A 26497-nucleotide genomic window follows, 5' to 3' on the forward strand; every position below is an offset into this window, starting at 1 on the left:
ACCTTAGACCATAGCTGTCAACGTTTCCCTTTTTTAAAGGGAAATTCCCTTATTCCGAATAGGATTCCTCGCAAGAAAAGTTGACAGCTATGCCTTAGACCTGGGTTAGGGTTGCTGCCAACACTAGACACCCTTTTTCTTTAAAAGTGATGGGGTGAGCTCCCGTTGCTCGGTCCCTGCTCCTGCCAACCTAGCAGTTCGAAAGCACCTCAAAGTGCAAGTAGATAAATAGGTACCACTCCGGCGGGAAGGTAAACGGCGTTTCCGTGCGCTGCTCTGGTTCGCCAGAAGCGGCTTAGTCCTGCTGGCCACATGACCCGGAAGCTGGACGCCGGCTCCCTCGGCCAATAAAGCGAGATGAGCGCCGCAACCTCAGAGTCGGCCACGACTGGACCTAATGGTCAGGGGTCCCTTTACCTTTACCTTTAACATATAGAATAAGAGAACATATGTTTAGAGAAGATTGGAAAACATTTATTGAATGTATGGGAAATAACTGTGTATAGCTGGCAGCATTAAGATAAATTCAACAGTGTAAATAAGTTTTCATGGATGCAATAATGGAAGGGGAAGTTCTTTTATACAGTGGTCTCTAAACCACTGAGCTACTAATCGTGTAGTTTTTGTAAAATATGCAGGGATTTATGATATGTAAAATGAACCATGGGAAGAGAAGAAGGGATGTCATGGATAGCTTAAGGATGCAAAAATGAATACTTTAAATTATAAAACAGAAAATTTAATTAAAAATTGTATACAAAAAAAGAAGGTAAAGGGACCCCTGACCATTAGGTCCAGTTGTGGCTGACTCTCGGGTAGCGACGCTCATCTCGCTTTATCGGCCAAGGGAGCCGGCGTACAGCTTCCGAGTCATGTGGCCAGCATGATGAAGCCGTTTCTGGCGAACCAGAGCAGCGCACGGAAACGCCATTTACCTTCCCGCTGGAGCGGTACCTATTTATCTACTTGCACTTTGACGTGATTTCGAACTGCTAGGTTGGCAGGAGCAGGGACCGAGCAACGGGAGCTCACCCCGTTGTGGGGATTCGAACCACCGACCTTCTGATCGGCAAGCCCTAGGCTCTGTGGTTTAACCCACAGCGCCACCCGCGTCCCTTAGAAAAAAGAAGGACCCCTATATTAAAAAAAATTAACTTTGTTAGCTCAAGGCAAGACATAAGCTTTGCAAAACATGAGCTGCCAGCTCAGGATAAAAGGCGTACACATTGCAAAACACCTCCGGCCTCCTTCTCCTCTCCCAGAGAAGCTTCAGGGCAATCTGAGAGTCAACAACTTTGTTTTTCCTGCCCAAGGTTCTCCATTAGCCGGACAGGGGATGGCCTTGCGAGACACCAGGAAGTCGGTTGCGCTTCTGTCATTAAGAGCACTTAAGCAAAGCGGAGGAAGATGTGTAGAGGTTGAGTCATTTAACAAGGCGGTTCTGGACCAGCGGGGCGGAGGAAGGGAAAAAAACAAACTGAATTGCCCAGGGCAATTAATCAGTGGAACATACTTCCTCAGGGTATTTGCCAAAGCGATTTCACGCCTTCTCCTCTCCTAGAGGAGTAGATGACGGATAAGGCTGGCGTCTTGTGAGGTGCCAATTATTCCCAGCATTGATATGCCACCGTTCACGTGCGAACCAGTCATCTCGCCGGGGCGGGTGGGTGGCAGAGGAAGATGTTTCATCGATTGCACCTTGAAGGTGCTTGGCTGATATGCAGAGAGTTGCCTTTTGATGTCAGAGCCGCTCTCGAGAAGGCAGGAAGGCGACGGAGTGGGAGGCTTCCAAGCATGTGCAGAGTCCAGGCTTCCGAGGCTTGAGCGTACGCAGAAAGTTTGGAACCGATAAAATAACAATAGGTAAAGGTAAAGGGACCCCTGACCATTAGGTCCAGTCGTGACCGACTCTGGGGTTGTGGCGCTCATCTCACTTTACTGGCCGAGGGAGCCGGCGTACAGCTTCCGGGTCATGTGGCCAGCAGGACTAAGCCGCTTCTGGTGAACCAGAGCAGCGCACGGAAACACCGTTTACCTTCCCGCCGGAGCGGTACCTATTTATCTACTTGCACTTGACGCACTTTCAAACTGCTAGGGTGGCAGGAGCAGGGACCGAGCAACGGGAGCTCACCCCGTCATTGCGGGGATTCGAACCGCCAACCTTCTGATCAGTAAAGTCCTGGGCTCTGTGGTTTAACCCACAGCGCCACCCGCGTCCCTAAAATAACAATAAGAATAACAATAATAATTTATTATTTATACCCCGCCCGGTACGTGGGTGGCGCTGTGGGTTAAACCACAGAGCCTAGGACTTGCCAATCAGAAGGTCGGCGGTTTGAATCCCCGCGGCGGGGTGAGCTCCCGTCGTTCGGTCCCAGCTCCTGCCAACCTAGCAGTTCGAAAGCACATCAAAGTGCAAGTAGATAAATAGGTACCGCTCCAGCGGGAAGGTAAACGGCGTTTCCGTGCGCTGCTCTGGTTCAACGGAAGCGGCTTAGTCCGGCTGGCCACATGACCCGGAAAAACTGCGGACAAACGCCGGCGCCCTTGGCCAGTAAAGCGAGATGAGCGCCGCAACCCCAGAGTCGCCCAAAACTGGACTTAACTGTCAGCGGTCCCTTTACCTTTACTTTTATGCAGTTTTTTTTTCAATTCATTATGGTTCATTTCCCAATACAGTGGTACCTTGGGTTACATACAGGCTCCGGTAACCCAGAAATATTACCTCGGGTTAAGAACTTTGCTTCAGAATGAGAACAGAAATTGCGCGGTGGCAGCGGGAGGCCCCACTAGCTAAAGTGGTGCTTCAGGTTAAGAACAGTTTCAGGTTAAGAACGGACCTCCAGAACGAATTAAGTATTTAACCCGAGGTACCACTGGAAATCAGCCCTGAGCGCTCACTGGAAGGACAGATCCTGAAGCTGAGGCTCCAAGACTTTGGCCACCTCATGAGAAGAGAAGACTCCCTGGAAAAGACCCTGATGTTGGGAAAGATGGAGGACACAAGGAGAAGGGGACGACAGAGGACGAGATGGTGGGACAGTGTTCTCGAAGCTACCAGCATGAGTTTGACCCGCTGCATGGCTCGGTGGATTGAGCGGACGAGACCAAGCGTGGGTCCAGCAGTCAAGATGGCAGCTTCAGCCCGTGCCGTAGAGGGTAGCGACAACAAAACATAGCTGTCAAGCGTCCCTTATTTGGCGGGACAGTCCCTTATCCCAGTGCCATGTCCCGCTGCTGTCCCTTATTGATGATGTCCCTTAAATTTCCTGGGTTTCAAAGGAAGCAGCTCCTCTCCCTCCCTCCCTGCCAGCCAGGGAGGAGGGAGACTCCAGCTGTGTTGCTTGGCTGCGTTGCTCACCCAATAAGGAGTCAAAGAATGACTGGGGGGTGGAGCTTGCATGCCTTGTGCCAATCAAATCGGCCGCGCTGCCTGGGGACCCGCCTTTGCTCAGCGCTTCCCAGCGGAGAGGTGACGGTGGTTTTCCTTGCTGCATCCCCTTTGCTGGGTTGCTGCGCTGTGGGAACCACCGCTTGAGGCTTCGTTTGGCTGCTGGCTGGGCTTTCTGCCTTTGGCTCGGAGGGGCTCAGAAGTCGAACATACCTGTGTCCGGAAAACCCCTTATTTTGGCTGCTGATCCCTTATTTTCGAGGCTGCTGGTCCCTTATTTTCAAATCTGTAAGTTGACAGCTATGCAATAAAAGCGGAGCAAGCGGCTGCGGGCACTCGGTGGGCCTCTCAAGGCTCATGCCCGAAGCGTGCGCCCAGCTAACGGGCAAGGGGAAGCCTGCTTAGAACAAAGTGTTCTCCGCGTGACTCACAGAAGCAGAACTGCCTGTACAGGAAAAGAGAGCGAGAGATTCGTCTCCGCAGACCTTGACTTCCACTTTGTGAGACCCGCTCTGGTGACTCAGACTCCAGCAGGGCGAGCGAACGAGGAGGCCAAGAGGCCTGCCAGGCGAGGCGCGGCGTGTGACAGCCTCCCGAAAAAATGACGGATGAATAACCGATCGCACATTCGTTAATTGCAAGGGCTCCCTCCAGGAGAATTGCCAAATGATTCTGTTTTTTCGTTCCGTTTTCCCCTGGGATCGCGGAAGGGATCTACTCACCTGGGCTGCTCTGGAGGTTTCTTCCTCCTGCGTCTCTGTCTCCTGTCTCCTCCTCACCTTCATAATTATTATTACTATTATTATTATTAGTAATACCCCGCCCATCGGGCTGGGTTTCCCGAACCACTCTGGGTGCCTCCCAACAAAAGATTAAAACATCAGTCATTAAAAACTTCCCTAAACAGGGACGTGGGTGGCGCTGTGGGTTAAACCACAGAGCCTAGGACTTGCCGATCAGAAGGTTGGCGGTTCGAATCCCCGTGACAACAGGGTGAGCTCCCGTTGCTCAGTCACAGCTCCTGCCAACCTAGCAGTTCGAAAGCACCTCAAAGTGCAAGTAGATAAATAGGTACCGCTCCGGCGGGAAGGTAAACGGCGTTTCCGTGTGCTGATCTGCTTCGCCAGAAGCGGCTTAGTCCTGCTGGCAACTTGACCCGGAAGCTGTACGCCGGCTCCCTCGGCCCGTAAAGCGAGATGAGCGCCGCAACCCCAGAGTCGTCCACGACTGGACCTAATGGTCAGGGGTCCCTTTACCTTTACCTTTAAACAGGGCTGCCTTCAGATGTCTTCTAAAAGTCAGATAGGCGTTTATTTCCTTGACATCTGACGGGAGGGCGTTCTTCAGGGTGGGCGCCACCACCGAGAAGGCCCTCTGCCTTGTTTCCTGTAGCTTCATGTCTCGCAGGGAGGGAACTGCCAGAAGGCCCTCGGAGCTGGACCTCAGTGTCCAGGCTGAACGATGGGGATGGAGATGCTCCTTCAGGTATACTGGGCCATTTAGGGCTTTCAAGGTCAGCACCAACACTTTGATTTGTGCCTGGAAATGTACTGGGAGCCAACGTAGGTCTTTCAAGACCGGTGTGATGTGGTCTCGGCGGCCGCTCCCAGTCACCACACCAAATCCAACATCATACCTTCGCTGCTTTGCACCCTGAGCAGCTAGGTCCCTGAACCACCTGGTCATCCGTTTTAGAGACAGGATATCTCAGAATTGCTGGGGGATTTTTGGGGTGTGGGGGTCAGCAGTGGAAAGTGTTCCCCACTGGTTTCCCCCCGGGGGTGGGGTGGGGTCAGTGTAACCCCCCACCCTGCCTAGCTTCAGGCAAGATGTAAACAAGAAAAAAAGGAGTGTTTCCTGAATGGATGTTAAATGCTGGCTTGTTTTGTTCTCCTTTAATGGATATTTTGCATCGATTTGCATCTGTTGTTTTGCAAGGATGCGACATCCCCCTCCGAGGCAGAAAGGTGATTCAGGGATTTGTAAAATAATAAAACAGAGCAGAGTTTGCATTCTTCTGTGTTTGTTCAAGGGGGTGGGCGGCTGCTGGACCTATCTGCTCCTTGCACACGCACACACACCCATCACCAGCAGCCCACCAAGGCCCTGCCCTGAATTAAATTAAAGGAAAGAATGTCAAAAGAGCCTCTGGGCAGGATCAGGCCAAAGGGGGGCACACCTAGTCAACAGCAGGCCAGCACTTGAATCCGGGGAGGTTTGCAGCTCAGCTTTGAATGTTCAAGGTCCCCGTAGAATCGTAGAGCTGGTGAACGGGGCACCCAGCGGCCATCAAGTCCAACCCAGGAATCTCAGCTAAAGCATCCCTGGCGGATGGACACCCAACCTCTGCTTAAAAACCTCCGAGGAAGGACAGGCTGGCACATTCCCAAGAGAGACCGTTCCACAGTCAAGCAGAAAGTCCTTACTGAGTCGGAATTTCCCTAAAACCCTAGGCTCAGTGGTTTTAGACCACAGCGCCACCCGTGTCCCTTTTAGCTTTCCCTTAAAGGTAAAGGGACCCCTGGCCATTAGGTCCAGTCGTGGCTGACTCTGGGGTTGCGGCACTCATCTCGCTTTATTGGCCAAGGGAGCCGGCGTACAGCTTCTGGGTCATGTGGCCAGCAGGACTAAGCCGCTTCTGGCAAACCAGAGCAGCGCATGGAAACGCCGTTTACCTTCCCGCCGGAGTGGTACCTATTTATCTACTTGCACTTTGACGTGCTTTTGAACTGCTAGGTTGGCAGGAGCAGGGACCGAGCAACGGGAGCTCATCCCGTCATTGCGGGGATTCGAACCGCCGACCTTCTGATCGGCAAGTCCTAGGCTCTGTGGTTTAACTCACAGCACCACCCGTGTCCCTTTTAGCTTTCCCTTAGAACATCCCTATTTTCATCGGAGAAATGTTGGAGGGGATGGAGTTATCTGACTCCCCCAAGCCGTCCAAAGGCAGCCCCGTGTAGGGAACTGGTTTTATTTTTTAAGTGTCTAATGATTTATTATGTCTTTATATATGTTGGAAGTCGCCCAGTATGGCTGGGGCAGCCCAATCAGATGGGTGGGGTGTGAATCACAAAAATATTATTGTGGAATCGTACGTCCCTCTTTTCATCGGAGAAACGTTGGAGGGCATGGTAACAAATTGGGTAACAAACTCCTTTTGAAACTGATTTCTGGTACAGTGGTACCTCGGGTTAAGTACTTAATTCCTTCCGGAGGTCCGTACTTAACCTGAAACTGTTCTTAACCTGAAGCACCACTTTAGCTAATGGGGCCTCCTGCTGCTGCCGCGACGCCCGATTTCTGTTCTCATCCTGAAGCAAAGTTCTTAACCTGAAGCACTATTTCTGGGTTAGTGGAGTCTGTAACCTGAAGCGTATGTAACCTGAAGCGTCTGTAACCCGAGGTGCCACTGTATTGTAAGGGAGTTCCGTTCAAAGAAAACAAATCGAGAATCCGCCCTGGCCGCAGTTTGGGTTTCAGCAGCATATTCCTGGATGGGCTTACTCGGAAGTCAACCAGCGGGCTCTCATTTGGCCTCAGGCAGCTGCTCCCTGATTTATGGTGGGTGTTGGTTTCCCCCCTACCCAAACCACCCTTAGGCCTCGCCACCCCCCATAACATTTCTGGGGTGAGTCAGCCTGCCTGTCTCCTCTCCCGCAACCCCCATCCTGCTTTTCGGCCCCCATCCTGCTTCCCCCCCCCCCAGTGACTGGAGACGCAGCAATTCCTCTCCCTGCTTCTTCCACCCTCTCCTCCGAAATAATGGCCCTCATTATCTCAATTTCGCAGGATTAGAAAGGAGGAAGAGATTCCTGGAGGCACCCGTCAAGGGCCGAGAATAGAAACAAGGCAGCCGGGATTCCTTTAACCACTGAGCCACACTTCCTGGGTGACCGGCGACGGGGCGGGCGGATCATCAGGGCTCCGATCCCGCAAACAGGGAGCTGGGTCAGGAATGGGGTTGGAGGTTTGGAAGTGACTCAGGTTTGTGCTTCTTGCACAACATAGATGCCCGGGGCATGTCTACTCAGAAGGGCGCAAGCCTCCTAGTCCTGAAGCTTCAAAATATGTGTTTGGGGTGCGTAAACAACCCAAATGGGAGGCAGAGAAATACAGATTTCCCTTCCTCTTTCCGAAGCTCTCTGAAAACCCATCTAAAGGTAAAGGTAAAGGTACCCCTGCTCGTATGGGCCAGTCTTGACAGACTCTAGGGTTGTGCGCTCATCTCACTCTATACTGAGCGCTGTCCGCAGACACTTCCGGGTCACGTGGCCAGCGTGACATCGCTGCTCTGGCGAGCCAGAGCCGCACACGGAACGCCATTTACCTTCCCGCTAGTAAGCGGTCCCTATTTATCCACTTGCACCCGAGAGTGCTTTCGAACTGCTAGGTTGGCAGGCGCTGGGACCGAACAGCGGGAGCGCACCCCGCCGCGGGGATTCGAACCACCGACCTTTCGATCGGCAAGTCCTAGGTGCTGAGGCTGTAACCCACAGCGCCACCCGCGTCCCTGAAAACCCATCTAGCCGGCTTCTAAAGACCACTTTCTGGAGAATGTTACTGATCCTGATTCCAGACCGTCCAAAGTGTCTCTGTTTCCCAGGGACAGTCCCCAGTTTACAGAAGCCGTCCCGGTTTGTGATTTGATCCCAAATTTCCTTGAAGGTAAAGGTAAAGGGACCCCTGACCGTTAGATCCAGTCTTGGCCGACTCTGGGGTTGCGGCGCTCATGTCGCTTTATTGGCCGTTGGAGCCGGCTTACGACTTCCGGGTCATGTGGCCAGCAGGACTAAGCCACTTCTGGCGAACCAGAGCAGAGCACGGAAACTCCGTTTACCTTCCCGCCAGAGCGGTACCTATTTATCTACTTGCGCGTTGACGTGCTTTCGAACTGCTAGGTTGGCAGGAGCAGGGACCGAAGCAAAAACTTCCAAGGCTCAATCGAAGGCTTTGTGGATCTTTTCAGCATATCGCAGATTTGAAGGTGACCCGGAAACTGCAACTAATCCAGAATGCGGCAGCTAGACTGGGGACTGGGAGCGGCCGCCGAGACCGTATAACACCGGTCCTGAAAGACCTACATTGGCTCCCAGTACGTTTCCGAGCACAATTCAAAGTGTTGCTGCTGACCTTGAAAGCCCTAAACGGCCCAGTAGACCTGAAGGAGCATCTCCACCCGCATCATCCAGCCCGGACATCTGGGTCCATCTCCCGAGGGCCTTCTGGCGGTTCCCTCCCTGCGAGACATGAAGCTGCAGGGAACCAGGCACAGGGCCTTCTTGGTGGTGGCGCCCGCCCTGTGGAACGCCATCCCATCAGATGTCAAGGAAATAAACAACTACTTGACTTTTAGAAGACGTCTGAAGGTAGCACTGTTTAGGGAAGCTTTTAATGTTTGATGTTTTATTGTGCTTTTAATTCTGTTGGGAGCCGCCCAGAGTGGCTGGGGAAACCCAGCCAGATGGGCGGGTATAAATATATTATTATTATTATTATTATTATTATTATTATTATTATTATTATTCCCGCCAAGAGCCTAAGAAGAGCCTTCTGGATCTGGCCATATGGGGCACACCTAGTCCAGCGTCTTGCTATTGCAGCGGCCGCCCAGATGCCTCTTCCGTAAATCCCGCAACCAGGATCCGAGCGCAAGAGCAAATTCTGCGCTCTGTAGTTCCAGAAACATTTCTGCCTTCAACCATTGGTGGCCTCCCTGTCTCTTGTGGCAGGGAGTTCCACAGTCTAACAACAGCCTGTTGAGCGATCTCCTGGCCGCCGTCCCGGGAATATTAAGAAAACATGTGTGCACCAAACACACACACATAAAGGCATGTTTTGTGTGTGTGTGTGTGCGAGAGAGAGAGAGATTTCTCAGCTCCTCAGGGCTGGGCGTGCAAGGTTGCATTCCTGGCCGCGCTCCAAGTGGGAGATCGCCGGGCCTGGCGTGGGAATGCGGAGGCTGTGAGCCTGCCCCCATGTTCCTGCGTGACAGTCATGGCACGTCACGGGCCTCTGGGGCCACACCTTTTGGGGGCGGAACGTTAACCCACCTGGACATCTGACTCAAGGTCATGCCATCCCATTGGGCTTAATCACTGCCTGCTCATCCTGCAATCTTGCCTTCAGTCAGTCGGAGTGTGTGTGTGTGTTTTTTTCTGCCACCAAAACGCCCTGCCCCTTCCCCAAAGCCAGCTCGTCAGAGGAGGGTTTTAAGGACTTAGGACTCTGCGCCCTTTTCCCGGCCACCCTCCCAGCTCTACCCAAAAGGCAAACAAGTCTGGTCACGTGGTTCAATATTTGCCGTTTCGACTCCTCAAGGTGCATTGGTTAAAAGGGCCAGATGAGTTGCCGGATAATGTCCAGAGCAGGGGTCAGCGAACTTTTCCAGCAGGGGGCCGGTCCACTGTCCCTCAGACCTTGTGGGGGGCCGGACTATATTTTGGAAAAATAAATACAGTAGTACCTCAGGTTACATACACTTCAGGTTACAGACTCCGCTAACCCAGAAATAGTACCTCGGGTTAAGAACTTTGATTCAGGGTGAGAACAGAAATCGCGCGGCGGCAGCTAGACTGGGGACTGGGACCGGCCGCCGAGACCACATAACACCGGTCTTGAAAGAGCTACATTGGCTCCCAGGACGTTTCTGAGCACAATTCAAAGTGTTGGTGCTGACCTTTAAAGCCCTAAACGGCCTCGGCCCAGTATACCTAAAGGAGCGTCTCCACCTCCATCATTCAGCCCGGACACTGAGGTCCAGCTCCGAGGGCCTTCTGGCGGTTCCCTCATTGCGAGAAGCAAAGCTACAGGGAACCAGGCAGAGGGCCTTCTCGGTGGTGGCGCCCTCCCTGTGGAACGCCCTCCCACCAGATGTCAAAGAGAAAAAGAACTACCAAACTTTTAGAAGACATCTGAAGGCAGCCCTGTTTAGGGAAGCTTTTAATGTTTAATGGGTTATTGTATTTTAGTGTTTTGTTGGAAGCCGCCCAGAGTGGCTGGGGGGACCCAGCCAGATGGGCAGGGTATAAATAAATTATTATTATTATTATTATTATTATTATTATTATTATTATTATCCAGCCCTCCGGGGAGCTGGCGCTGAGGTTATCCGTGGCCACAACGGAGGGCTCTCTCGAATCCTTTCCGCGCCTCTCTGGGTGTTCTGGGATTCGAGGCTGGTTTGGGAGGAAGGGAGCCCGGTGCCAAGGAGGAGGGCGATGCCAGTGCCAGGAGCATCTGCCATTCCCGATCATTCCAGGCCAAACAAGCCCAGCTAGACAAACACAACCATCTGCCGCGAGTCTAGAAACCCTGGCTCGCAACAACTTGCTGGCTGCGGGGTTTCTGCCGGCGCTGGGAAAAGGAAGAAGCCGGGATTTCTGGGTTTGCAGCCGCAGGAGGGAGGGAGGCGGGTACCTCCTGTTGCCCGAGGGCCGAATTCCCTCCTGGGCAACCTTCTGAGGGCCACCGGGCAGTAGTGGGTGGAGCCGGGGCAAAAGCAGGGCAGGAAACCCAACGTAGAGCTGGTTCGACGGGGGGACGGGCTGCCTCCGAAAGGAGAAGCCTCTCCGTCGCCCGAGATCTTGATGCCAGGAATTCTTCAACGTTGCGCCGGGGTGAGCTGGATGAGCTTTGGGGTTCCCTTCCAGTCCCAGTTTCTGCACACACACAGAAACCTCTCCATCCCCCTCCCTTTGGCACAGGGTTCAAAAAGAGCACATCCCATAGAATCATAGAATCCTAGAGTTGGAAGAGACCACAGGGGCCATCGAGTCCAACCCCCTGCCAAGCAGGAAACACCACCAGAGCACTCCTGACATATGGTTGTCAAGCCTCTGCTTAAAGACCTCCAAAGAAGGAGACTCCACCACACTCCTTGGCAGCAAATTCCACTGTCGAACAGCTCTTACTATCAGGAAGTTCTTCCTAATGTTTAGGTGGAATCTTCTTTCTTGTAGTCTGGATCCATTGCTCCGTGTCCGCTTCTCTGGAGCAGCAGAAAACAACCTTTCTCCCTCCTCTATGTGACATCCTTTTCTATATTTGAACATGGCTATCATAGCACCCCTTAACCTCCTCTTCTCCAGGCTAAACATGCCCAGCTCCCTTAGCTGTTCCTCATAAGGCATCGTTTCCAGGCCTTGGACCATTTTGGTTGCCCTCCTCTGGACACGTTCCAGTTTGTCAATGTCCTTCTTAAACTGTGGTGCCCAGAACTGGACACAGTACTCCAGGTGAGGTCTGACCAGAGCAGAATACAGTGGCACTATTACATCCCAGCTGAGCCAAAACACTGTGTGCAAAGGAGGGCGGGGAGTGTGGCCCGGGGATAGTTTCAAGGGCCACATAGAGCGGCATGGGGGCCACTTTTGGCGGGCCCTAGGCCTCATGTTCCCTACCTGTGAATTATAGGTGGCTGGCTCCTATCAAGCCATAGTATTGGTTGGGATATAGCTATTAATGATAAATTAACACGTGCCGTTAAGGTAAGATGGGGAACATGCAGGAGAAATGATTTTTGAGGAGATGTGGAAGGTGGTTTGTCGAAATTGTACTGTTAAAACGGAAAGGGGTCAAACCATCGCAAGAGGCGTCGAAATTTTGGGAGGTTAGATAGTTATGATGTTACAGTCTCGGTGGTGGTGTGCGTATTTTTATTCTTATTTATTTATTCTCATTATAATAATAAAAGCCATAGTATTTGTTCATCCGGGACGCGGGTGGCGCTGTGGGTTAAAGCCTCAGCGCCTAGGGCTTGCCGATCGAAAGGTCGGCGGTTCGAATCCCCGCGGCGGGGTGCGCTCCCGTTGTTCGGTCCCAGCGTCTGCCAACCTAGCAGTTCGAAAGTACTCTCGGGTGCAAGTAGATAAATAGGGACCGCTTACTAGCGGGAAGGTAAACGGCGTTTCCGTGTGCGGCTCTGGCTCGCCAGAGCAGCGATGTCACGCTGGCCACGTGACCCGGAAGTGTCTCCAGACAGCGCTGGCCCCCGGCCTCTTTGAGTGAGATGGGCGCACAACCCTAGAGTCTGTCAAGACTGGCCCATACGGGCAGGGGTACCTTTACCTTTTATTTGTTCATCCAGCCCGGTGTAGTTATAAAACCTACATACAGCAACAGTGCTTTGTGTTGTGTAGGCCTGCTAGCCTGCTCCCTAAAATATCACTGGTTTGCTCCTTTCTATATATAGGGGGCCTACATTCTGCATGGACTGGTTGCACGGCCACATGGGCAAATGGTTTGAGATACCTATTAGGTCCATAAATTTATCCTATAGCATATAGCTAACTTAGGGACGCGGGTGGCGCTGTGGGTTAAACCACAGAGCCTAGGACTTGCCGATCAGAAGGTCGGCGGTTCGAATCCCCGCGACGACGGGGTGAGCTCCCGTTGCTCGGTCCCTGCTCCTGCCAAACTAGCAGTTCGAAAGCCCGTCCAAATGCAAGTAGATAAATAGGTACCACTCCGGCGGGAAGGTAAACGGCGTTTCTGTGCGCTGCTCTGGTTCGCCAGAAGCGGCTTAGTCCTGCTGGCCACATGACCCGGAAGCTGTACGCCGGCTCCCTCGGCCAGTAAAGCGAGATGAGCGCCACAACCCCAGAGTCAGTCACAACCAGTCCATGCAGAATGTAAATGGCCAGGGGTCCATTTACCTTTACTATTTTAGTGTTTTATTGGAAGCCGCCCAGAGTGGCTGGGGAAACCCAGCCAGATGGGCGGGGTATAAATAATAAATTATTATTATTATTATCCTGCTAAGCAGGGGCGAGAGGGATCTCCAGGCAGCGTGGAAATGTCAGGGAGGGACTCCCCCCCCCCCCGGCTGCAGGTTCCCCCCCAGGCGAGAGGTGCCAAGTCCCTCTTGACTCTCTGTGTGGGAGAAACTCAGCCACAGCCCAGGAATAGCCAAGGGAGGTTTGCAGCAGGTCAGGGTGTGCTGAGAGGCGTCTTTTGAGCCAGGCAAGCTGTGTGGGAGAAAGCTGGAGCCAACCGGAGCCATCCCTTACCTGAGATTGAGGGATTTAAGAGGCATGTGTAGGAGACAGCTCCCGGCCTAGGAATAGCTGGAGGAGCCACAGGTCGGGGTATTAGCACAGCTGTGTGGGAGCGTGGCGAGAGATTGAGGGCATGTGCGTGGCCCATAGCTGTCAACTTTCAGATTTGAAAATAAGGGATCAGTAACCTCGATCAGTAACCTCGCTGTGGTTTAAAGCCTCAGCGCCTAGGACTTGCCGATCGAAAGGTCGGCGGTTCGAATCCTCGCAATGACGGGGTGAGCTCCCGTCGCTCGGTCCCAGCGCCTGCCAACCTAGCAGTTCGAAAGCACCCCTGGGTGCAAGTAGATAAATAGGGACCGCTTACTAGCAGGAAGGTAAACGGCGTTTCCGTGTGCGGCTCTGGCTTGCCAGAGCAGCGATGTCACTCTGGCCACGTGACCTGGAAGTGTCTCCGGACAGCGCTGGCCCCCGGCCTCTAGAGTGAGATGAGCGCACAACCCTAGAGTCTGGCAAGACTGGCCCGTACGGGCAGGGGTACCTTTACCTTTACCTTTTTAACCTCGAAAATAAGGGTTCAGCAGCCTCACCTGTCCTGGGGACAGTCTAAGGGATATCTAACAATCTGGGATATCAGCGGAAAACAACGCTGGAATAAGGGAATTTCCTGCAAAAAAAGGGAAAGTTGACAGCTACGGTGTGACCCTGAACAGATCGGAGATCTGTGCCTGAAATGAGCAAAACGAATTTCGACAGGGAGCGACGTGAGGTCCCGCGCTGGAAGAACCAGATGCGCAGATTTTAAGATGCCTGGCTCGTTAGCAGTACAGCGGTACCTTGGTTCCCGGACAGATCGGCTCCTGTTGACACTGCAAACCCGGAAGCGAGTGTTCCGGTTTGCGAACGTTTTTCGGAAGTCGAACGTGCGACGTGGGATCCGATTAAACGCAGGAACCCCCTGCAGTCGATCGGAAGCCCCGCCTTGGTTTTCGAACGGTTCCAGGAGTCGAACGTTGTCTCGGTATGAATTAAGTTAGCTATATGCTATATGCAAAATTTATGGAATAATAGGTATCTCAAGCCATTTGCACATGTGGTCATGCAACCAGTCCATGCAGAATGTAGGCACCCTATATATAAAGGTAAAGGTACCCCTGACCATTAGGTCCAGTCGTGGCCGACTCTAGGGTTATGGCGCTCATCTCGCTTTATTGACCAAGGGAGCCGGCGTACAGTTTCCGGGTCATGTGGCCAGCAGGACCGTAAGGACCGAGCAACGGGAGCTCACCCCGTCTTTGCGGGGATTCAAACCGCCGACCTTCTGATCGGCAAGTCCTAGGCTCTGTAGTGTAACCCACAGCACCACCCGCATCCCAAAAACACTAAAATACAATAACCTATTAAACATTAAAAGCTTCCCTAAACAGGGCTGCCTTCAGATGTCTTCTAAAAGTTTGGTAGTTGTTGTTCTCTTTGACATCTGCTGGAAGGGCGTTCCACAGTGCAGGCGCTACCACCGAGAAGGCCCTCTGGCTGGTTCCCTGTAACTTGGCTTCTCACAGTGAGGGAACCACCAGAAGGCCCTCGGAGCTGGACCTCAGTGTCCGGGCTGAACGATGGAGGTGGAGACCTTCAGGTCTACTGGACCGAGGCCGTTTAGGGCTTTAAAGGTCAGCACCAACACTTTGAATTGTGCTCGGAAACGTACTGGGAGCCAATGTAGGTCTTTCAAGACCGGTGTTATATTGTCTTGGCGGCCACTCCCAGTCCCCAGTCTGGCTGCTGCATTCTGGATTAGTTGTAGTTTCCGGGTCACCTTCAAAGGCAGCCCCACATAGAGCAAGCGAGATCAGTCCAGGAGGGGAAAGTCCACTCAACCTCAACTCCATACAAACTTTGCCTCCCCTCTCCTTCTGTTAGGATCCTACGGAGCTGAATGCTAGAGCGTTCAGGACAGAGGAAAAGAAAGCCCCTTCACTCAGACTATGGGACTCCCCCTTGCACAGTTTGTGGGTCTCTCCCACCTCGTCCCCTTGAACCCCACACAACTTTGCCTAGCGCAGATTCCTTAAAATAAAAATTAGTTTTTCGGTTTAATGTAAATTATCCAACAAACAACATAGAAACAAGATTCCAGAGAATCTCCTGGACTTTCCTCCTCCTCTTTGTGGGTCTTTTCGTTAACCGTTTCCTGCTGCTGTCAATTATAATAATCCAAATCTTTGACATTTCCGTCATATCCAGGGCTGGATTTAGGTTTGATGAGGCCCTCAGCCACTGAAGGTAATGGGGCCCTTTCTGTGTCCAGCTGTCCTTTGTCAACAACAAATGGCCGCCATTTTTTGTGTTGAATATATGCTATATGGTCATTTATGGACCTAATAAGTATCTCAAGCCATTTGCAAATCAGTCCATGCAGAATGTAGGCACCCTATATATAGAAAGGAGCAAACCAGTGATATTTTAGGGAGCAGGCTAGCAGGCGGGGCCCATGACTTACATCACAGGAGCCTACACAACACAAAACACTGTTGCTGGATGTAGGTTTTATTTAATTTTTTTTATTATCTTATATTGTGGAAATGTACATCCAGGTTTTTTTCCTTTAAATTTTTTTTGGGGGGGCCCAAGAGAGTGGGGCCCTAAACTATAGCTTGTGTAGCTTATACGTCAATCCGACACTGATTATAGCCAAAACTCAACATTAAACAACAAGTGTTATTCCAATCCTACTACAGGTTAAGAACTTAATTCGTTCCGGAGGTCTGTTCTTAACCTGAAACTGTTCTTAACCTGAAGCACCACTTTAGCTAATGGGGCCTCCCGCTGCCGCCACACGATTTCTGTTCTCATCCTGAAGCCAAGTTCTTAACCTGAGGTACTACTTCTGGGTTAGCGGAGTCTGTAACCTGAAGCGTATGTAACCCGAGGTACCACTGTAATGAAAAAACCTGTTTCAGTACTTCCGGGTTCGGCACAGTGGACAACCCGAAAACGCGCGACCTGAAGCGTTTGTAACCTGAGGTATGACTGTGTAGGAAAGAGCTTCGGATGTCCTCCCGGGTGCAGTGGCGAGGCGGCGCTCTACCGGTTGGATTTGTGCCTGTGGTGGTTGTTGTTGTTCGAAAGCCTGGGCCTGGAAACCAGGGCAGCGCCTCCCGACTCTCAGGGAAGGTGACTCAGGTTACGTAGACGGAGAGGGAGAAACGAAAGGTCACCTCTTCCTCAACTTGCCAGCGCTGTGATTGCTCTGCTGCCAGCCCTCTCACACACTGAACGCACACAAATCTATTTGTGATATCTGCACACAGCTCCCTCCCACCTTGCGACGCCGTTCCTGGCAGGGGCCCGTGTGCGTCGCCGAGCGTTTACACAGAGGAAGAGATAAATATATCTGCAAGCCTTGCCTACGTCAAGAGTTTGCAGGGAGGGGAGGCTGCTTAGCTGACAAAAAGCGTCCTGGCGGGATCGCGGTCCAAGGATCGGCGGAAGGGTTTTGAAGGCCCGATCCTGCGCCGCCGCAGCGGCACAGACCCTTCCTTTCAAAGGAGATGCGTCGTATTAGTCTCATTCATGAATGCATTTATATTCCAGCTTTTTCTGACCAATGAGGTGGCCGGCCTGGTTCTGATCTCTCTCTCTTCGACCACCTGAATCGGTACAACAACCTTGCGAGGGAGGTTAGGCCGGGTGAGGCAGCGACTGGGCGAAGGTCACCCGGCGAGCTTCGGGCCAAGGGGTGGGGATTCGAACCCTGATCTCTCCCCGCTCCTAATGCGATGCTCTAACCACTAGTGGGTTAAACCACAGGGCTTGCTGATCAGAAGGTCGGCGGTTCGAATCCCCGCAATGACAGGGTGAGCTCCCGTTGCTCTGTCCCTGCTCCTGCCAACCTAGCAGTTCGAAAGCACATCAAAGTGCAAGTAGATAAATAGGTACCGCTCTGGCCGGAAGGTAAGCGGCATTTCCGTGCGCTGCTCTGCTTTCCCAGAAGCGGCATAGTCCTGCTGGCTACATGACCCAGAAGCTGTACGCCGGCTCCTTCGGCCAGTAAAGCGAGATGAGCGCCGGAACCCCAGAGTCGGCCACGACTGGACCTAATGGTCAGGGGTCCCTTTACCTTTAATGGTGATAAACCTCTCCCATCACTGGGGAAGACAGAGGAACTAATACCAGTGTACTGGAAGAAGCAACGATTACCCATGTCGAAGCGATGATTCTTCAACATCAACTTCGTTGGACTGGTCATGTTGTGGGGATGCCTGATTATCGTCTTCCAAAGCAACTCCTCTACTCTGAACTTAAAAATGGAAAGCGTAATGCTGGTGGTCAACAAAAGAGGTTTAAAGACCCTCTCGAGGCAAATCTTTAAAAATGTAGTATAAACACCGACAACTGGGAAACACTGGCCTGCGAGTGCTCCAATGGGAGAGCAAAGTTGGCCAAAGGTGTTGTGGGCTTTGAGGACACTCGAACTCAGGACACAAGGGAGAAACGTGCTAAGAGGAAGGCATGCTTGGCAAACCATCACCGGGATCAACTCCCACCCGGAAACCTACGTCCCCACTGTGGAAGGACATGTGGGTCCAGAATTGGCCTCCACAGTCACTTACGGACTCACTGTTAAAACCGTGTTCATGGAAGACAATCTTACGTGGCTGAAGAAGATTGCCAAAGAAGAAGACGCATGCACAGTGTTTTTGCTCCCTGCCAAAGTCAACGCATTTTTGTAGTTAAGAGGGGAGGGCTCTGGGGCAGCTTTCCTGAGTCAGACCCCCCCTCATTTTGCCCAGGTATTTGTCTCAAAAGCCATGGTTTTCCCAGTAGTGATGTATGGAAGTGAGAGCTGGACCATCAAGAAGGCTGATGGCCGAAGAATGGATGCTTTTGAATTCTGGTGCTGGAGGAGACTCTTGAGAGTCCCATGGTCTGCAAGAAGATCAGACCGATCCATTCTTAAGGAAATCAGCCCTGAGTGCTCACTGGAAGGACAGATCCTGAAGCTGAGGCTCCAAGACTTTGGCCACCTGATGAGAAGAGAAGACTCCCTGGAAAAGACCCTGATGTTGGGAAAGGGTCGACGACAGAGAAGGGGACGACGGAGGACGATATGGTGGGACAGTGTTCTCGAAGCTACCAGCATGAGTTTGTCCAAACTGCGGGAGGCAGTGGAAGACAGGAGGGCCTGCCGTGCTCTGGTCCAGGGGGTCACGAAGAGTCGGACACGACTAAACGACTAAACAACAATTTGTCTCAAATCAGGAGTCTCTACTGGAGATGGCCTTGAGGACTAGCGCCTTGACTACCATCTGCATGCCAAACAAATGCCCAGCCGCCAAGCCCCTACACCTCTGTAAGGATACAAGGTGACCTGAATTCTCCCTCACCCTCCTTGCTACTATTTCCTCTTTCCCTGCCCGTATGTTTTCATTTCCCTGTCCTTGAGATCAGTGACTCAGCCCGCAGGGGAAAAAAACAGCCCTGATTTGTCATTTTCTGTTTGGACTTTTTGATTCACCCAGAAACACGGTTGGGCTCTGAGGCATCGGCTGAGTGTTCCTGGGCGAGGGCTGCAAACAAACAAAGGAAATGTTTTTCGGCCGGGCAAACAAGGGGCGGGGGGGGGGAGCTTTGCCTGTTGGATTTCTGCCTGCCTGGCCACCATTGTTATTTTAAAAATCCTTTTAAGGGCAGGGACCAACTCACACCGGGACATGGGTGGCGCTGTGGGTTAAACCACAGAGCCTAGGACTTGACGATCAGAAGGTCGGCAGTTCGAATCCCCGCAATGACGGGGTGAACTCCCGTTGCTCGGTCCCTGCTCCTGCCAACCTAGCAGTTCGAAAGCACGTCAATGTGCAAGTAGATAAATAGGTACCACTGCAGCGGGAAGGTAAACGGCGTTTCCATGCGCTGCTCTGGTTCTCCAGAAGCGGCTTAGTCCTGCTGGCCACATGACCCGGAAGCTGTATGCTGGCTCCCTCGGCCAATAAAGCGAGATGAGCGCCGCAACCCCAGAGTTGGTCACGACTGGACCTAATGGTCAGGGGTCCCTTTGCCTTTACCAATTCCCACCAGGCATCTCAGCCTCGGACGACCAAGAAACCTCGCCCGTTTTCAGGAAAGCCCTGTTGTGCAAACGGCACTCTGGATATGCTCAGAGGACGCTTCCCAGCTTGGTCTCTGCTTACACCAGGGGTTGGCAAACTTTTTCAGCAGGGGGCTGGTACACTGTCCCTCAGACCTTGTGGGGGGCCGGACTAGATTTTGAAAAAAATAATAATGAACAAATTCCTATGCCCCACAAATAACCCAGAGATGCATTATAAATAAAAGGACACATTCTACTCATGTAAAAACACGCTGATTCCTGGACTGTCCGCAGGCCGGATTGAGAAGGCGACTGGGCCGGATCTGGCCCCCGGGCCTTAGTTTGCCTACCCATGGCTTACACTTACTAGATTTCCTTCGCTCCAGCATGCGAAACAGAGGTGAGCTCTTCCTAAAGAACAGCTAAGAATCCGGCCCTCATTGTTCTCAATTTTTCAAAGGAAGCTGCATTCTGCGAAGGCAAACCACTAATCCATTATCTCAGTGTTAACTACACTGGGCCATTCTCCCTGCCTCGCCCTGATCTGGTGCCTTCTGGGTGGAAAACTCCCTCTTTTTAAAAACAAAAAGACAAGGCTGCAGTCCTCATGTTGATTAACAAAGGGCTGGTTTAAAGAGAAACAGAATCCTAGAATTGTGAGTTGGAAGAGACCACAAGAGTTCTTCCAATGCAATGCAGGAATTTTTTTTTGTTCAACTCAGGACTCGAACCCACAACCTTGAGTCCCTTGCTCTGCCAGCTGAGCTACCCTGCAGAAGGGGTCTCGTACAGAGTCAGACCATGGATGTGTCTAGCTCGTGATGTCGACGCTGGCTGGGATTTTGCTGTCCTGATGCAGAAGATGAGCTATTGGAGGCAGACAGGGGAGAAATCTGAGTAATGGGTTGGTGACGACTGAGTCACAGGGGGGTCAGAGACCAGCTCAGCGCATGAGCAATCCCCTCAGCAGCCTGACCCACCCGTGTGGCTTATGCGGCGACCAAGACTGCTTTGGGACACCTGTCGGCTCGCATTCGGCACACATTTCTCGTGATGGGGAGCCACCACTAAAAAGGCCCTGGTGGTGACTCTCTGGGGCTGGTGGACCCCCACTAGGCAAGATTCACAAGAATGGAACGTCTAGTTGCCATTTTGGGGCTAAAACAGCTCTAAAGTCCTATTTGTCGAAGGATCGGCTGACTGTGATTGATTCTGCTGAGCTGGGTTAAAGAGCTTTGAGAACTGAAAGAATAAAAGTCCCTTGATCCAGGGACAGACCACATATTTATTGACCTCTCTTTCTTAATGGTGACACGGCCCATTCATAACTTAAGAATATTCTTCACAACCCTGAGCAGGGCAGTGGGTTGGGGAAGCGAAGACAATTCGCAATAATGTCCTTTATTGCTTCTGCTCAGACTGCACAGAAGAAGCATTTTGGTTCCTGAAATTCGTTCCGACGGTGCAGATAAAATATAAGGGGTAGAATTCTACAGGGTGGGGTCTTAGCGTGTGAAAACGGTCCTGATCCAAGGATCCCCAGGCATGCGCCTCCAGATGGCAGAGATCTCACACGCCATCCTGGCACCCGGGCATCTTCACAAGTGGGCTGATATCTTGGCTTGGCAGATTTCAAAGGCTGGGTCCCTCTAAGTCTAGCATCCTGTCCTCACATCACCCAATAATTTATTACAGTGGTCCCTTGGTTCTCAAACGCCTTGGTACTCAAACAACTTGGAACACTGCAAACCCGGAAGTAAGTGTTCCGGTTTGTGAACTTTTTTCGGAAGCCGAATGTGCTCCATTTTGAGTGTTACACTTCCAACCTGAGTGTGACACTGAGGTCTGTCTGTTTTTGCTCTTTATTTTGCGTTTTTCTTTTTGCGGCTCTTTTTCGTTTTGCTTTTGTGACTGTGTGGAACCCAGTTCAGCTACTGATGGATTGATTGTGTGACTTGCAGTACATTGTTTCTTGCTTTCGTTTTATGGATCAATGGCCTCGTTAGATAGTAAGATTCATGTTCAACTGCTGTTTTAGGGGTTGTTTTTAAAAAGTCTGGAACGGATTAATCCGTTTTGCATTACTTTCTATGGGAAAGCATGCCTTGGTTTTTGGAACGCCTTGGTTTTGGAATGCGCATCTTGAACGGATTACGTTTGAGAACCAAGGTACCACTGTATTATTATTATTATTATTATGGGGTGGAATGGGGGACAGGGGAACTGCAATATCTGGGTTGGGTATGTTTAGCCTGGAGAAGAGGCGATAGCATATCTGAAAGGCTGTTGTCACATGGGAGATGGAGCCAGACTATTTTTCTGCCGCTCCAGAGGAGAGGACCCAAACCGATGGATTCTGACAACAAATGAGATTCCCATAAGAGCCACTCAGCGGTGGAACAGATTCCCTTGAAAGGCGGAGAGCTCTCCTTCTTTGGACAACAGAGGTTGTGTGGCCAGAGAGGGATTCTTTAGCTGCAACTCCTGCATTGCACATAACTGCATTGCATATAAGGGACGCGGGTGGTGCTGTGGGTTAAACCACAGAGCCTAGGACTTGCTGATCAGAAGGTCGGCGGTTCGAATCCGGGGTGAGCTGCCGTTGCTCAGTCCCTGCTCCTGCCAACCTAGCAGTTCGATGGCACATCAAAGTTCAAGTAGATCAATAGGTACCACTCCGGCGGGAAGGTAAACGGCGTTTCCGTGTGCTGCTCTGGTTTGCCAGAAGCGGCTTAGTCCTGCTGGCCACATGACCCGGAAGCTGGACGCCGGCTCCCTCGGCCAGTAAAGAGAGATGAGTGCTGCAACCCCAGAGTCGGCCACGACTGGACCTAATGGTCAGGGGTCCCTTTACCTTTTACCTGCATTGCACGGGGTCGGGCTGGATGACCGTTGGGGTTCCCTTGCAACTGGTAAGGTTGTCTGGTTTGGGGGCCTGTGGCAGGACGCCGAGTGGGAAGCATGGAGCGGCCGCCATGGGCAACTGGCCCAGAAAGAGAGAGGGAGGGAGAGATTGAGAGTGGCAGCCGAAGTCTGGCAAGCGGCCGTCTATGCTCAGTGTTGCGTCAGTGCCAGTGTGCAAATCCCTTTGCTGAGTCTGCAATGCTCAGCAGGCTTCTTTTCTCTCCCTCTCATTCTTTCCCTCCTCCCTCCCTCCCTCCCTCCTCCTCTTCCCTCTCCCAAGCCCCACCCAGCATAATGTGACTGTCAGCCCTTGGGTTCTGTGTGGGATAAAAACTTTTCGCGCACCTCCCGAACATTTCATTTAATAAAAAAAAACAACCAACGCAAAACCGCAGCGCTGCTAGCTGGAAGGAACGAGAGCCTCGGCTGAGCACCACAGGCAAAGCGGACGACGCCTCTGGAGAAGGATTACATACATATTTTTCCTCCCTCTTTGTAGGGAAGGGGCGAGATTCACCTTGTGCTTTTTTTTTCTTCCTCCTTGCCACATCCACTAGAAAGGATATTTTCTTCTCCCGAAGGGTTTCCCCGCCACGTGAGGACCTGCCAACCCGTCTGGAGACAAAGGATACAATTTTCCGCTTTGGGGAGAAATTTCCTGAAAGGGTTTTTTTTTTTATTTCGTTTTCGGGAGCGATTCGGCGGAGAAGGCGGCGTCTCCTGGCGGATTTTGGTGAGTCCCTTTATGGCCCGACGCGGTTTGCGTTCTCTTGTAAGGAGCTCCTTTTCCCCACACCCGGGCGGTGGGGCCCGTCCGTGCCTGGCTCTTGCTCCTCCGGGGTCGAATCCTGCGCCGCTTCGGCAGTTCCTTCCCCCACCCATTCCCACCCCCCATCTCGAAGGGAAATGCGCTCAAAGGGGCTTCTCTCCAAACCGGCTAGACAAAAGAGTTCCCAGGGAAACGCCTGGCTTCGCTCAAGCCCGTGGATCACATTTCAGAAGATCCCTTTGACATTTTCCATGTCGTCGCTGGGGCTTCTGTGAGGAGGGGGGGTGGGGGCAGGCAGGCAGAAATCAAAACCAGTCTTTCCACCATGAAAAATCCGTCAAGCGTTTGAGTTTCAGTTGCTAATGCGGCTGTGCGTTTTTACGCACGCACTGGTCTAGCGAACAGACAGGCTCACACGGGTCTATTGTACACGAACGCACGTCTGTTTCGTGCACACACGGGTCTATCTCTCTCTCACACACACACACACACACACACACACACACACACACGTCTGCCTTACAAGCACACAGACAGAGCGTCAATTCACACATACACGTAACCCATGAGACTTGCTTCACTGAGTAAGCTTGCAAAGCGCGCGCCGTCGGGGAGCTTACTCCCGAGTAAGCGGGGAAAGCGCCTCAGATCGGGCCTCCTGAAGTCCCACGAACTAGCAGCCCAATGGATCTTTGCATTCTCTCTCTCTTTCTGCTCCCCCCCTTTATAAAGAAATTTCACCGGGTTATCGGGAAGGCTCTCCGAAGGATATACCCTGTCATTTTTTTGGAGAGGGGGCTCTTGCGGAGGGCGGGGGGGGGGGAGGAGGAGACTCACACCATTCATCAAAAGCTCCTTTCTTTTACATCCGAGTCCACCCCACTCCTACCCGCCCTTGCCGTGTTAGAGAGAGCCAGAGACTTCTCAAGAATAATCTTCTGTTCTTGCGGATAAGAGACTCAGCCAAATTCCGGGGTGGGGTGCGGGTGGCCCCCTCCGCCCAAACAAGATTAACACCCCCCATACACACCACTAGAATATATATATGTGTGTGTTCGGCATCCATTTATCCTGTTTAAATGCAGATGCAGAGAGGACTGTGGTCATGAGACCAAAAGCATTTGAGATTTTATTGGGGGGGGGGCGCGAGAGAAATAATAATCGTCCTGGTCTGCTGGGTCTGTCGGGGGTGCAGAAAAAAAAGAGACTTGTTTGCTCTTTAGCTTTCCTAACACAGCCCAGCCTAAGCTCCATTCCTTGAGGGCTTAATTCACACACACACACGGGTGTTTCTCAGGAAGCTGCAAAACTGCAAAATTATTTAAACAATTTTTGGGTTTGTGTGGGTGGGTGTTTTCTTCATTGTTTTTTGGGGGGGGGTTGGTTTGTTATAACACCGCCTCCCTCCTCTTGTCTTTCCATGGACTTATCTGTCCATCTGCGGAAATGGAAGGCAAATTTGTGCCTTAAATTTGTGGAAAGAAAACCACTTTTGGAGAGAGAAAAAAATTAGATTTGGAAACTCGAGTCCGTAATCTAACTGGCTTATTTTTCAAGACGTTGCTCGATTCAGCTGTGGGGTTTGAGGGGGGGGGGCGGATTTTTGCTTTGCCAAAAACTGGGGAGGCGGAGGAGCCATACAGAAGACCCACACCCTGAAATGTATTCTGCCCACGTAGATATTCCTCTCCGTGCGTCTCCCACCCGCTCGCATTGTTAACGCTGCCCATTCATCTGGTCTCCCGTTTCCCCCGCCCTCTTCCCACCCCGCATTTCCATAACCCGATCAAAAGGGGGGGGGTCTACTTTAGCCTCCAAGGACACAAGACACCCCCCCCCCGAGCCCTTATGCCTCGAGGGCGCCGCTTCCAGAAGGGGGTTCCTGGGCTCGTATGTCACAGTGGGGAGGCTGGGAACCCGCAGAGAGTGCGGCAGCACCTTAATTTCGGTTCTGGAAATGGGCAGGGGCTCAGCCCCCACCTGGCTGACCTAAGCACCTTGCACTTTGAACCCCAGCCGCATGAGAACCACCATTGTTTGGTCCCTGGCCAAATGTAGTCTGTGTGTATTCAGAAGCCTGCAAGAAAAATAGCCCCGTGTTTGGATAGTAGTGGAGAATAGCCTTGGCCCTGTGTGTGCTGTGTGTGTGTTGTTTTCCAGACTTTATTTCTTATTTTTATTCATTGCACTTATATGGCACCTTTCTCAAGGTGACGCGGGTAGCGCTGTGGGTTAAACTACAGAGCCTAGGACTTGCCGATCAGAAGGTTGGCGGTTCGAATCCCCGCAATGACGGGGTGAGCTCCCGTTGCTCGGTCCCTGCTCCTGCCAAGCTAGCAGTTCGAAAGCACACCAGTGCAAGTAGATCAATAGGTACCGCTCCGGCGAGAAGGTAAACGGCATTTCTGTGTGCTGCTCTGGTTCACCAGAAGCGGCTTAGTCCTGCTGGCCACATGACCCGGAAGCTGTACGCCGGCTCCCTTGGCCAATAAAGCGAGATGAGCACCGCAACCCCAGAGTCGGCCATGACTGGACCTAATGGTCAGGGGTCCCTTTACCTTCTTCTCAAGGTGAGGCACCTAGTTCTTCCCCTCCTCATTTAACCCCCCCAAAACAACCCTGTGAGGTAGGTCAGGGCTGAGAGGCAGTGGCAAAGCCACCAAGGTGACCCAGTGAATTTCATGGCTGGGTGAGGGTCTCTCTCCCAGGTCCTAGCACTCATTTGATCTCCGCAACAACCCTGTGAGGTGGGTCAGTTTGAGAGGCAGCGGCTGCCCCCCCAAGCCCCTCAGCCTTGTGGCTGAGCCAGGATTCAAACCCAGGTCTCTCCCAGCCTAACCACCGCACCGCAATGGCTCTCCGTTGTTCCAGGCAACGACTGCCTCTTTCGCGAGCCTGTTGCGCCCATTTCACACACCTGTTCCACTGAGGCACCGGGTTTCCTTCCCCTGCTGAAGTAAGCCAGAGCACTCCCTTATCTAATAACCTCCGTGGGAGAAAGAGGAGAGGCTGGAGGCTGGGATCTCTTCGCTCTGAGGACTTCTGGAGGTGGGAAGTATCGCGTAAATCTTTCCCTGCGCCTTTGGTTAAGAAAGGAGGCGAGTGGGCGAGCCAAGAATGTGTCATTCGGGCAATCGGGTTCGTTTTATCCCCCCCCCCCGAAACGCCCAGTGTGGTTGGCAGAGTCTGTTGAGGAGTATGGCACAGGGCACCCTCCTGCCTCACTGCTTTCGGACCTGCGTACACCTCGAGTGTAGGGGGGCAAAACCTGCGACGGCGCTCTTGCATTTCACGGAAGGTCGTTGGCGCTGCTCCCTCGTAGGGCGAGGGAAGCCGCTGGCAAAGCC

General features: G+C 52.2%; 1 protein-coding gene across 1 annotated transcript in view; it reads left to right on the forward strand.

The window, feature by feature from the left end:
• Positions 1-22555: 22555 nt before the first annotated feature.
• Positions 22556-26497, forward strand: part of MIDN (midnolin) — a 46670-nt gene continuing 42728 nt past the window's right edge. Inside the window, exon 1 of the mRNA XM_083421645.1 lies at positions 22556-23114. The gene's annotated coding sequence lies outside the window, so the exon portion shown is untranslated. The remainder of the gene's footprint in view (positions 23115-26497) is intronic.

The sequence above is a fragment of the Podarcis tiliguerta genome (genome assembly GCF_965153285.1).
Source record: "Podarcis tiliguerta genome assembly, chromosome: 18".
Lineage (NCBI taxonomy): Eukaryota > Metazoa > Chordata > Lepidosauria > Squamata > Lacertidae > Podarcis > Podarcis tiliguerta.